Source organism: Silene latifolia, chromosome 9 (genome assembly GCF_048544455.1).
Source record: "Silene latifolia isolate original U9 population chromosome 9, ASM4854445v1, whole genome shotgun sequence".
NCBI classification, from domain to species: domain Eukaryota; kingdom Viridiplantae; phylum Streptophyta; class Magnoliopsida; order Caryophyllales; family Caryophyllaceae; genus Silene; species Silene latifolia.
The window spans coordinates 209,494,153-209,507,279 of NC_133534.1; the positions used below are offsets into that span (position 1 = coordinate 209,494,153).

Genomic DNA, 13,127 nt, shown 5'->3' on the forward strand with positions numbered 1-13,127 from the left:
ATAATGCCACCCACTATTTGTAAATCAATTGCTTCATTTATGTATTACTTGATGCTCCACTTTTGATTGATTGATCTAATTGGATGATGGAACAACACGGTGCAATGAGATTAAAGATTAGCAATAGAAAAAGAAAATGACGATTAATGGTTGGCACACCCAACCATTAGAGCGGTCAATCAGCGGTGACCACCAAGACCCTCGGAAACCCTAGATCTGCTGGTGGATTTCGCGGAGTGGTGGGAGAGACGTTAACTAGGTGGCCGGTGGCGCTGGGAGGGGTGGTGGGGAGGGTGCCGGGGGTGAGGATGGGGGTGTATATTGGCATTTCTCATTTTTGGGGGTTTTAATTCTCTCTTGTTTTTTTTCTTAGTGGGGTGAGAAATGAGAGGGGTATACCCGGAATAAAGGGAAAAAATGCGCGGGATTGAGTAAATTGTGCGCAAGAATTAGCAATTACGTAAAAAAAAGGGTTACAATATAAAAACAAGTAAGTGACATTTAATAAAACTTTTATTGAAACTGGAGTAGGGAAACAAAAGAAAATCATGCAAGATGAGGAATACAATATTGTTTCAATCTTAATTACTCAAGTAAAATCTGAAATACGGATATCCAATGGATCGCACCCAATCTGATTATTTTTTTATGGATATCCGAAAAATTTGGATCAGATATAGATATTTCATTTCAGGAATTTCTAATATGGAGAAACAACGATGTTATTAGTTATTGGTTTAATCTCAAGTTGGGTCGGCTCCAGTTCACCAAATTTTAGGATTTTGTCAGGTTAGGTGATCGGCAGTTTGGTTGGGTTCCTTAGGTCAGTACAGCCTTTGCCAACTCTACACGGGACTATGCCACTCCGATTAGTTTCGAATCATGAAATTTTATTTTCCAAAACATACAAATGTATTCACTACATATAACAAGAAAAACTAATGTGAGAGTGGACCACATGTTCTCTCACATATTTTCCATCTCTTGCAACATTACTCTAGAAGCAAATTAAGGAATTTAAGGGAATAAAGGGAGTAATAGCTTTCAGCCTATCCTACAACTAAAGAATTTTCAGCTTATTGTGCCCATTTCAATACATGTAGCTGTCAAACAAACAACAGTTGGCTGATAAAGTCAAATTCTAGATAGATGATTCTAGGCCTGCACGAGGCTGATAGGCTGACACAACACCAAAGCAACTGATATGAGGCTATGTTTAACCGGGTATGAGCATGGGTCTGAGCAAGAGTCTGAGCATGAGATTTGCCAAATCCATGCATAAAGCTAACAATACTGTAGCAAAATCTTAGAGAGGGTCTTGGATTTCCAAGACTCACTTTAAGACCCGGAAATAGTGTTTTGTTTGTGTAAAAGTGGGGTCTTTTACTGTTGTTGAGATTTTTGATAAGTTTGAGGGATAAAGTGGAATAAATAAGAGAGTCTGAGTTAAATCTTAATGGTAAAGTGGGTCCTTTTTACTGTTGTTAAGACTCACATTCAGTCTGTGGATAAACATAGTCTGACGAATGCAAAACAGATCACGCTAAACGGCAACATTTTATGTCATCAAGTCATACTTGCAACCATTAACGTGAACACTATCTACTTCCTCCATTCAACTCCACTCTACCATAGTACAATTCGCACAAATGTTAAGAAAATAATAAAGTAGTAATAAAAGTACAATGGAAAATGGGATGGATGATTAATTTGTGCATAAAGTGGGTAATTATGTGGGCCAACTAATGGCATTTTGTGTAAATAATTGTTTGTCATGAGGATAAAAGGGTCATTTTACTTGCTTTTTATGGAAAGTGGTAGAGTGGAGTTGAATGGATGAAAAAGGAAATATGGTAGAGTGGAGTTGAATGGAGGAAGTATAACGCAATTGAATAACATGCTAAGACAAATCAAACAAAGACCTGTATTGATTTAGTGTACCAAATAATATACTACCTCATGAGCAAATATTAAGGTAGTGAGATGGAGATTGGTCTAACCCAATAAAGTAGTGTCACTTTACACAAAAATATGACCAAAATAGGAATGTAGCAATTCCGCTTAATATACCAAATGAAGAAAATGTTACAATTTTAGTGAATAGGAAGCGGGCCGGTATTCAATAAGTAGATTTAAAACTGAGAACTTGGTTGACAGATATAGCTAAGATCAAGCTAGGCAGTGAGGGATGAAGTCATGACAGAAAGTGATTCACAAGTGATACAATTTATTTAAATGAAAACCACAACGCAAAACACATAAAATAAATAATAGATGTACCTTAAAACAGAATCACCACCTATTCTGGCTCTGACATTGTATCTACTTTCACCATGCCTAGTAAGCAGTATTGGACGAGGAGTCAAATGAGTATTCACCTGAAAATCAATTTTAGTGTCAAACTCCCTTAACTTCATGATAGGCAAGTAATTAACCAGCTAGAAATTCATTTCATACAATTAAAATCCAGTCTTTCCTCTATACCAAATTAAGAGTTAGAAGCGAATGTAAAGCCACAAACAGAAAAATACAATACGCCCTGGAAGGTACCTGATAAATTGTTGACACAAGAGAAAAGGAAGAATTGTTATGTTATTGATAATCAATATGCAGAGGCAATACATCGCTTAAATACAGAAAGGCTAGGAAGCAATCCCTAACTAAAGCCTATAAAAGAGGAAACCCAATATACAATACCCTAAATTAGTTTAGATATTATACACATAATATATACGATATAATACGGGAATATCGTTTCACACTCCCCCTCAAGTTGGAGCACTTGGCAAGCTAATGCCCAACTTGGATCGAAGAAACCGAAAAGCTTCACCTCCTAATGCCTTTGTAAAGATGTCGGCAATTTGATCTTTACTTCGTATATAGGAGGTCGAAATTGTCTTGTTCACAATGTGGTGACGTATAAAGTGACAATCCACTTCGATATGCTTGGTGCGATCATGGAAAACGGGGTTTTTGGCAATACTTAAAGCGGACGTATTGTCGCAAAACAACTCAACTGGCGACCGATGATCAATCCCAAGAGACGCAAGAAAGGATTTAATCCATATCACCTCACTAGTAACCGCACCCAAAGCTCGATATTCCGCCTCTGCGCTTGACTTGGCAACTGTCGTTTGTTTTCTCGCTTTCCAAGAAATCGGCGAGTTCCCCAGCTTCACAAAGTATCCGGTCAGAGACCGTCTTATTAATGGACATCTTGCGTGATCGGAATCCGAGTATCCACGCAATAATAGATCACTATCTCGTTCTATCACAATTCCATTTCCCGGACTCCCTTTAATATATCTTATAGCTCTTAAGACGGCATCCAAATGTTCTTTTCTTGGGGCGTGGACAAACTGTGACAAAATATGAACTACATAGACCAAGTCGGGTCTTGTAATGGTCAAATAAATGAGTCGACTCACTAATCGTCGATACTTCATGAGATCACGCAATAATTCGCCTTCTGCCAAGGCCAATTGATGATTTGGTTGTATCGGTACATCAACTGGTTTTGCTCCTTCCAATCCTGCCTCCTTAATAATTTCTAACGCATATTTTCGTTGGCTAAGAAAAATACCTTTGGAACCGGAAGCTACTTCAATTCCCAGAAAATATTTTAGCCTTCCAAGGTCTTTAATGCCAAAACTACGGTCAAGGAAGAGTTTGAGACAGTTACTCGCTTCCTCGCTATCACTCACAATTATCATATCATCCACATACACCAAAATCCCAATAAAAACTCCATCTTTATTATAAGTAAATAGCGAGTAATCGGCCATAGATTGGAGGAAACCATACCTTGTTAATGAATCAGTCAATTTGGCAAACCAATTACGAGAAGCTTGTTTAAGCCCATATAACGATTTCAACAACTTACAAACCTTAGTCGATCCTCCTTTCTCGAATCCCGGTGGCATCCTCATATATACTTCTTCATCTAGATTCCCGTGAAGAAATGCATTATTAACGTCTAATTGGGTAATAGACCACCCTTTCGACACTGCTACTGCTAATAGACAACGGACACTCGTCATTTTGGCCACCGGTGCAAAGGTTTCATGATAGTCAACCCCTTCGATCTGTGTGTATCCTTGCGCTACAAGGCGTGCCTTATAACGCTCGAGAGTCCCATCGGCCTTATACTTCACCTTGTAAACCCATCTACATCCAATGGGTCTTTTTCCTTTAGGAAGATCGACTATGGTCCATGTCCCATTAGCTTCTAGTGCATCAAACTCCTTTCCCATGGCCTGCTGCCATTCTTTCACTTTCGAGGCTTCACTATAATTCCGTGGTTCACGAATCTCGTCCACTTTTGCTAAATAATTCCTGTAATTAACAGAGAAACAATCGGTAGTGACATAATTAATCAAAGGATAACGAGTACCTTTCCCTTTGGATGCCGATTGAGCTGAGTGAGCGATGTCTGTGGGGTCTATAATTCGGGTCGATTTGCAGATGTAGTCTTTACGCCAATATGGCTCGAATTTCTGTCGAGCACCACGCCCCTCTGGTTTATCTATGGCGACCTGCAATTCATTTTCCGCTCCACTTATTTCAGCATCCTGTACTGCACTTGGCTCTTCGACATGACCTGTGTCGAAAATTGCTTCGTCTTCATTGTGGTTTTGGTGCGTGTCACCTGCTGTTTCTTCATTCTCAGGAGCAACTTCATAATTATCATGAGTTTCGTCCACGAAAATGCCAGCCTCATGTTCACTAGTGGGTTTGTCACTATTTGGTTTCGTGGGCTGTTCATTTGCAAAATGAAAGACATTCTCATAAAATATCACATCTCTCGACTCAAAAATTACCTTTTTCTTTAAGTCGTAAACTTTCCAACCCTTTTTGCTTGCCGGGTATCCCACGAAAATGCATCTCTTACCACGCTCATTGAATTTGTCTTTCGGCTTATCTTTATTGTGAGCATAGCAAATACTACCAAAAACTCTAATATTTTCATAGCTGGGTTGTTTTCCGTGTAAAATCTCGAAAGGAGTCAAACCGTCAAGTAAACGAGTTGGTGTTCTATTTATTAAATACGCAAATGTCAGAACACACCCCCAAAAATCAATAGGCAAGTTAGCTTGGAAACGAAGGGCTCTAGCTTTTTCTAAAATATGCCTATGTTTAGTTCCACCCTACCATTTTGTTGCGGGGTATCTATTTGACTAGTTTGAAAAATCATACCATGCTCACTGTAATAGTCTTTCATAGCATTGCTCAAAAATTCAGTCCCATTATCACTTTGCACTACTTTAACCTCCTTCCCAAATTGTGTTTTTGTCATTTTGCAAAAGTTAATTAAAAGTTGGCATACTTCTCCTTTATCACGCATTAATCGAACCCAAACGTGTCTACTTCGGTCGTCAACAATGGTGAGGAAATAATGTGCCCCTGACAAACTTTTCGCATGATAGGGTCCCCAAATATCACAATGTATTAAAGCAAAAATTTCCGCACTTCTCTTATTATTAGACTTAAAAACCGAACGTGTTTGTTTTGCCCGACAACATGGGTCACAAATATTATTAGAATTCCAAGATAAATTAAAGCCAACTAGATCGGAGAAAAGAGGTAAAATACTGCTAGATGGATGCCCGAGTCTTTTGTGCCACAACGTAGAATCAATGCTCGTTCTTGCTTGCGCCACCACATGTGCTCGTTCACCCGTAAAATAATAGACCCCATCAACGTGCTCACCCCGTCCAATCTTCATCCTCGTAGATTGGTCCTGTATAACACAATGATCATTATAAAAGGTCACAACACAATTATTCTCCGTAATCAGTTGTTGTATTGAAATTAAATCACAAGTTAAAGACGGAACGTAGAGGACATCTTTGAGTGTAAAATTATCATTCAACACCACTTTGCCGTGTTCTTGTGCCACGATTTGTGAACCATCGGGTAAGCTGACCGTAGACGCTTTGCCTCGCCATACATCAACAAGAAAATCACGCCTTCCTGTCATATGATGTGAGCAGCCACTATCGAGTAACCAATGAGTATTATTCATACCTGCGTTTTTCTGTCCACCATCTGTTTTAGTCGCCAAAAGAGTTCGTAATTGAACGACTTCGTCCGGAGTGAACCCTGCTGATTCGTGCCTGCTGTGTGTTTCATCACCGGTAACGGTGGCCGCATGGGCCTGCTGATTCGAGCCTCCACGGCCTCTGCCTCCCTTTCCACGGCCACTGTTCCTGCCGCGGCCACGGCCTCTTCCTTGGATCCTCAACTTCTCCCAGCACTTGTCCTCCGTATGCCATAATTTATTGCAGTAAGTGCATTTAATTACACCAGTACTTTCACCTTCTTTTGTGGAATCACCTATTGCCTGTGCAGCCATCGCAGCATCTACTGGTTCTTCCTTTGCCTTGGTGACTGCACGATGCCGTTCTTCACGAAGAATTAAAGCATACGCTCTCGTTAAAACAGGAACTTCGTCCTCCATCAATAAGTTGGAGCGTATATTACCGTAAAGTGCACCATCGAGTCCCATTAGAAATTGGTGAACCTTTTCCTCCTCTCGTTCCTTAAGCATAGCAGCCGCTGCTCCACAAGTACATTGTGGGACTTTACTGTAATTAGATAATTCATCCCAAAGTGCTTTTAATTGAGTATAATACTCGACTACGGACTGGTTCTTCCCTTGTTTGCACTCGTTGAGATCACTTTTGAGTTGATGTACTCGGGGTGCATTGCCACTTGAATACCTATCTCGTAGTTCCTTCCAAATCTCCGCAACGGATTCGGAAAAGGCTATGCTAGGATGAAGTTTTGGATGAATTGCATTCCGCAACCATGCTTTAACCATAGCGTTGCATTGTCGCCAAGCAACGGCCTCAAGAGTCTCTGCCTCTCCTTCCTTAATCACCGGTTTCTTCACGGTACCCTCGATGAAACTCAGTTTGTTTTTAGCATCAAGACCGTTTCGTACCGCATCCGCCCATAATTGATAATTATCCCCGTCAAAAATTATTTGAGACAAGGATAAATTGGGGCTCTCACTTGGATGAAGGTACAAAGGTGAGGAAGGTGGTATAAACTCATTCTTTTGATCGGATTTAAACAGAAAAATACAATACGCCCTGGAAGGTACCCACTTATGTTATTAACCTGCAGAACAGGTAAAAGAAGAAATCTATCAAATATTAGCTAGCAAGCCTACAAGAAAATACAACTAGTAAGCGCATACTATCAGGCAGTCTAGCACAAGTAAAATTCAGCCATAACAAAAATCTTGTAGACAAATATCAAAATCAGGAGGAAAAAATAAGGGGCAGACGCACGACAAATTAAGAATTTTTTGCTATTCTTCTCCCTACAAGTACAAATGATGGTAAAGAACTATAGACTGCATCCATTTCCTTCTCCATTGCCATCATTATAGCCTATCTCTCTGTTACTCTTTCTGATCCAATACTAAGAATTCAGCATTTGGTACAAACACTTAACAGTACGTCCAAGTAACAAATCAGACGCATGAGATTATTTTGTCACTAGTGTCTATAGCTATTGAGGTTATAGAGTAGTATCTATGTCAACAATAAGGTTTTCAATCAACAAGGAAAAAGACAGCGATCTCCCTCTGCACACTCATACTCCAAAACAAGTAATTGAAATCCTTAATAGAGCTTATTCCATGAAGTACTGATTCAGGACTGCTACAAGTTTCTTCCAAGAAAATTTCCTTCGCCACAAACTCCAGTAATCCTCTGTTCAAAGTTCTGAAGGATTTCTACAGTTACTGGATACGATCAACATTTCCCCTCTTTTTTTTATCAGGCTCGGTGAATACTCGGTTCCTTAATATGGATACCAAGGGATCCGAAAAAGGAACATCGAATAAAAAATATTTCCTTCTATTCTAAATAACCTTCCCTCTTTACTTTTTCATCTATTCACAATATCTTCCATCTTTCCTTATTTAGTAAAGTTTTATACTTATTTTAATCACCCCACCCCACAACAATACTTATTTTTAATCAACTCACCCCACAATAATACCCCACAATACCTCCCCTCTCTCCAATTACCTCACCCTACCACAATACTTTAGCTTATTTAATTCAAACACCTTTAATTCCCGTGCCACCCATGAATAGGGAGAGTTATTCAGAATAGGAGGGAGTATCTTTTTAGGGGGAAAAGAGGCTTGTAGGAAGAAGGGTGAGCATTAAGAGGGTAAGGATCCTTGAAGAAAAGGAGATGAGGGGAAGAAGCTAACAGAAAAATATCAAATAAGAAAACCCTTCTACCAACAGAGAATAAATATCCTCAAAGAAAAGAGGAGAGTTGGAAGATTTCCTAATAAAGAAAACAATTTGTAAGACCTATATTTATGTACTATTCACCAATTTCAGATTTCCAATTCCTTATTCATATTTTTCTTCCTATAATAAGTCTCTATGCCCCGTTGAATCAACCAAATATATCTCCATCAAGTCAAGAAAATTTGCTGCCCGGTCGTTTTCCCTTTACAAAATTGCTGAGTAGAGATACACTAGAAAATTATTACCCATTACGATAGCTGAAAACTGAATAAAATACTAAACTCGGCGAATGATAGCACAAGTCAGGAAAATAGAGCAGATTGTGTTCATCTAGTGAAGAAAACTACGCTAATTTAGTACATAGTCATTCAGAGAAAGACATAAAAAAACTCACTTGTATTTGGCCACCCTGTCCACTGACCATATCAATCATTTTTACATAAGACCCTTCTTCCACTGGTTCATATACCTGGTAATATTCGCACTTTCTTTAAACTCAAATTATAGCATCCACAGGTTAAGGACACTTCTCAGAAACAATCATGCTAATTTTGCGTAATTATCAAGTCGACTTTTGAAGTCCCTATATCCAGCTTCAAAATCTGGCCTGTCGACATTGGAGCAATTAGAACTCGATCAAATCTTAATTACAAAACAATTAATTAGTTGCCAAGAAAGCTCATACTGCTCTGCATAATCTGGACTCTGTTGAACCTGCAGCCGTATGTTTCTTTCAATGATGCTTTCATCATTACATAAGATCTCCAAAATATAATCTGCAATCAGAAACATAGTTGCTAACAAACATGAGTTACGAGAAAGGTAGAAGAGGTATTTCATAAACCGCAAAAAGGTTATTACTAGTCCAACAATTAAAGGCACTTTCTTTTAAGAAAGTTCAGGAATAACATATCTACTCATCATTTGGCCAAACTCCCAACATTGACCTCCCTGGCTCGTTATCACAATCAACCAAGTCTATGTTCCTTTGTAACAGAAACAATCTATGTAGCAAACAGTCAAAACGGACACAACTTTATCATGCAGATTTTGACCGAAGCACGCTCCTAGTACTAGATGGAATGATCAGGTGGACAAACACTCGCTGCTGGGTGAACAGCGGGCAACTTTAAGTCATGCAATGTGCTTTTAACTCTGTCAACAAAATAATACAGTTATCTCACTGAAACCAGCAACATATTATCAGGATACTGGTGTTAAGTTCAGAGGTCAACCTACTTTAAAAGGGTCATATCTCTGGATAGATGCATGTTATAGTAATTTGATGTGAATCAGCACTTCTATTTACAATTTTACATCACTTATGACAAATTACATCATGACACTACTTCTCATAATGAAAACAACGCTAGATACTAGATACATAATGACTGGAAATCAATAAACAAGGTTTCTCTGTAGTGGAAAATCACATATTCCAAGATTACATACTCACCATTACGAACATATGACATAACAAAGCGCAGATGTAAAAAAAAAACAGATGAGTATCATGACAAGATGCAGACTGCAACTAAGTTACGTTCATAGATAAGTTTAGAACAATGGGACTAAAACTAGTGACAGGACCTTTTTTTTTTGGGTAAAATGTAAGTTATATTATACCAAAAGTGATCACCAACAAATACATCAACTGTTTCTTCTTACATCAATCTAGCAAGAATTTAAAAACATTGGAAAAATTACAGCCATTCTTTATACAATCCACTAATCTTTCCATGACTATTTAACCCTTGGAGCCTTGTTCTGATATCCTGCTGCACCAACATAATCAGATTCCTCGGTCTGAGAAGCACTCCTTCTACCGTGCATTTGTTACGCATCTCCCAAATTCTGTAGACTAAAGCCTGAATGCCTGCACCAATCATCTGCTTTCTTAACAGGCTTCTCATTCGAAGTTTCAACCACCACTGTAACACATTCCCAGTAGGGACAGAAATTTTCATGTAACCATTAAATAGTGCCAAACATTCCCTACTATAATCACACTCAAAGAAAAGATGAGCATGACTTTCATCCTGACTTCCACAGATACAACACACAGTATCCTCACATATTCTCATCTTATGCAGCCTGTCCCTGGTAAGCAATCTGCCATGAGCCACAAGCCACCCAATAAAGCAATGCTTAGGAGGACTCAGCCTATTCCAAACAAAAGGAGTCCAATTAACATTACTAGTAGAGGTCCCCAACCAGTTATAGCCTACCTTTATACTATAAATGCCCCCCTCTGTCAACCACCAGTTACCACAGTAACCTGATTTCAATCTTTCTTTCACAGCACACAATTTCCTCCAAGACCAGCTTGATCCAGCAGTAGGAAGGTAATCAAACCACCCCTCATTTTTCATATACACAGCATGTACCTATTTGACCCACATATGGTCTTCTTTCTAAGCAATCCACCATATATACTTACCCATAACAGCAGAATTCCACCTTCTTAACTCAATGATACCTAAACCCCCTGCCTTCTTTGCATTACAACAAGTGTCCCAGGATATAAGAGCAGGTCCATGAGCTATCTCTTTGCCTTGCTATAAGAAACTTCGACAAATAGCCTCAACCTTATTCAGAATGCTCACGGGCAGTACAAATATGCGAGCCCAATAACAATGTAAATTGCTGAGAACAGATTTGATTAAAGTCAATGTACCTGCATATGACAACTTACGAGCTCCAAGGGCCCTTATCCTGTCAACAACTCTCTCAACCAGTTTAGAACAATCCAAGGAAGAAATTCTTTTAGCTATGATTGGAACCCCAGATATCTAAATGGAAGCCTACCAGCAGGGATCCTAGCTAAACTAATAATCTCAGTAAAAGCATCCCTGGCAATACCATTACCATACAAGCAAGACTTGCCTCTATTCATTTTAAGCCCTGAAGCACAAGAAAAGGTTTCAAACGTCCTAAGTAAAATAGTCACAGAGGTCTTATCCCCTTTACAAAACAGAAGCAAGTCATCTGCAAAGCACAGATGAGACAGCTTCATAGGCTTACATAAAGGGTGGAACTTGAAACCATCATAGTCTTGAACCATCTGAAGGATTCTACTTAAATATTCCATACAAATAGTGAAAAGCAGAGGTGAAAGAGGGTCACCTTGTCTAATCCCTCTCTTAGCTTTGAAAAATCCAAATAGCTCACCATTTAAGGCCAAAGAGAAGGATGGGGTGGTAACACATTCCATAATTAAGTTAATGAACTGCTCAGGAAACAGCAAAGCCTCAAGCATCTCCATCACAAAACTCCACTCAATACTATCATATGCCTTTTGAAGGTCAATCTTCATCAACAATCTAGGTGAGCAAGCTTTCCTTCCATACAATTTAACCAAATCTTGGCAGACTAAAATATTTTCTACTATATCTCTACCTTTCACAAAAGCACTTTGATTAGGGCTTATAATATCAGGCAGCACATCACTCAATCTATTACAAAGCAACTTTGCAATGCATTTATAGACTGTGTTACAGCATGCTATAGGCCTGAATTGAGTGACAGAAAGAGGCATATCAACTTTTGGCACCAAGGTTAACACAGTATTATTCACTTCTTTTAACAACTTGCCATTCTCAAAAAAATCCATTACGGCATCACAGACTGCAGTCTCAGTAATACTCCAAGTGTCTTTGAAAAATTGGCTGCTGTAACCATCAGGGCCAGGAGCTTTAGTCCCAGGAATAAAGAACATAGCCAGCCTAATTTCCTCAGCAGTAACCTTCCTCAGAAGCTTCTCATGATGCTCATTGGTAATCACTCTGCCTTTCTGGACAGTGGGCTTGTGCACTCTATTAACATCGTGACTGGTACCCAAAATCTGAATAAAAAAGTTCTCAAAAGCTGTGTTGATATCCTCAGGAGTAGTTTTACAACTCCCATGATCATCCTGAATCTGAACCACCTTGTTCCTACTTCTTTTAGCCCTCAGACTAGCATGAAAGTAAGCAATATTGTCATCACCTTCAATAGCCCATGTAGCTTTTGTTTTTTGCACAAGGAACCGGTGCTTAGCATTGAGCAACACAGCATATTCTTTAGACAACTCTCTTTCAGCCATAATCAGAGCAGGGTCCAAAGGAGTGACTCTTAATCTCTCCTGAAGTTGGGTAAGAGCCATCAGTGTAAGGGAAGTAGTATGCTCTATATGGAAATTCTCCTTGTTAATATCTTTCAATGGCCTTTTCAGTTTCTTCAGATTAGTAATCAACTTAAACATAGGGGTACCATCAATCTGATCATCCCAATGACTCCCAACAATTTGAGTAAAACCAGAGAATAAAGACCACATGTTATAATACTTGAAGGAGGCATGTTTTCTCTGTGTAGCCACCCCAAACTGCACCACACAAGGTGATGCGTATAGAGCGGGGGTAAAAATTCTAATAAATTCTAGCGGGAATCACGAATAAATTCAGTCCAAATAAGCCCAAATAAATATGACGGATAATCAAGTTACAGGTTGACAAATAAGAGCAAGCACGCAAAACTAGGGGAAACAGAAGTGAAGCCCATGGGTGGCTGCCTTGTGGAAGCTTCATTGCGGGAATTAAAAATAATTTATTATTTGCCTTGCATTGTAATCTATTTTGTCAACTTATTTTTTCTTCGTAAACTTAAATTAGGAGACTATGCTAAGAACTAGGTAGAATTGTATTTATTACGGGTCAAATGTGGTCATCCCAATCCCCCTTAGGTCAGTCTAAAGGCCTTATAAAAGGCTAGTTTGTACTTCATTTTTATACATTGTTGTTGAAATTAAAAATTGTTTTCGAGAAGCTTTTCTCTAAAACCGTCAAAGCATTGGTGTGGCATACACGA

The 13,127-nt window shown here is 39.0% G+C and overlaps 1 pseudogene; it reads right to left on the bottom strand.

Moving 5' to 3' along the window:
* The window catches only part of LOC141600402 (6-phosphofructo-2-kinase/fructose-2,6-bisphosphatase-like), a 101,844-nt pseudogene that overhangs the window by 20,080 nt on the left and 68,637 nt on the right, over positions 1–13,127 (bottom strand).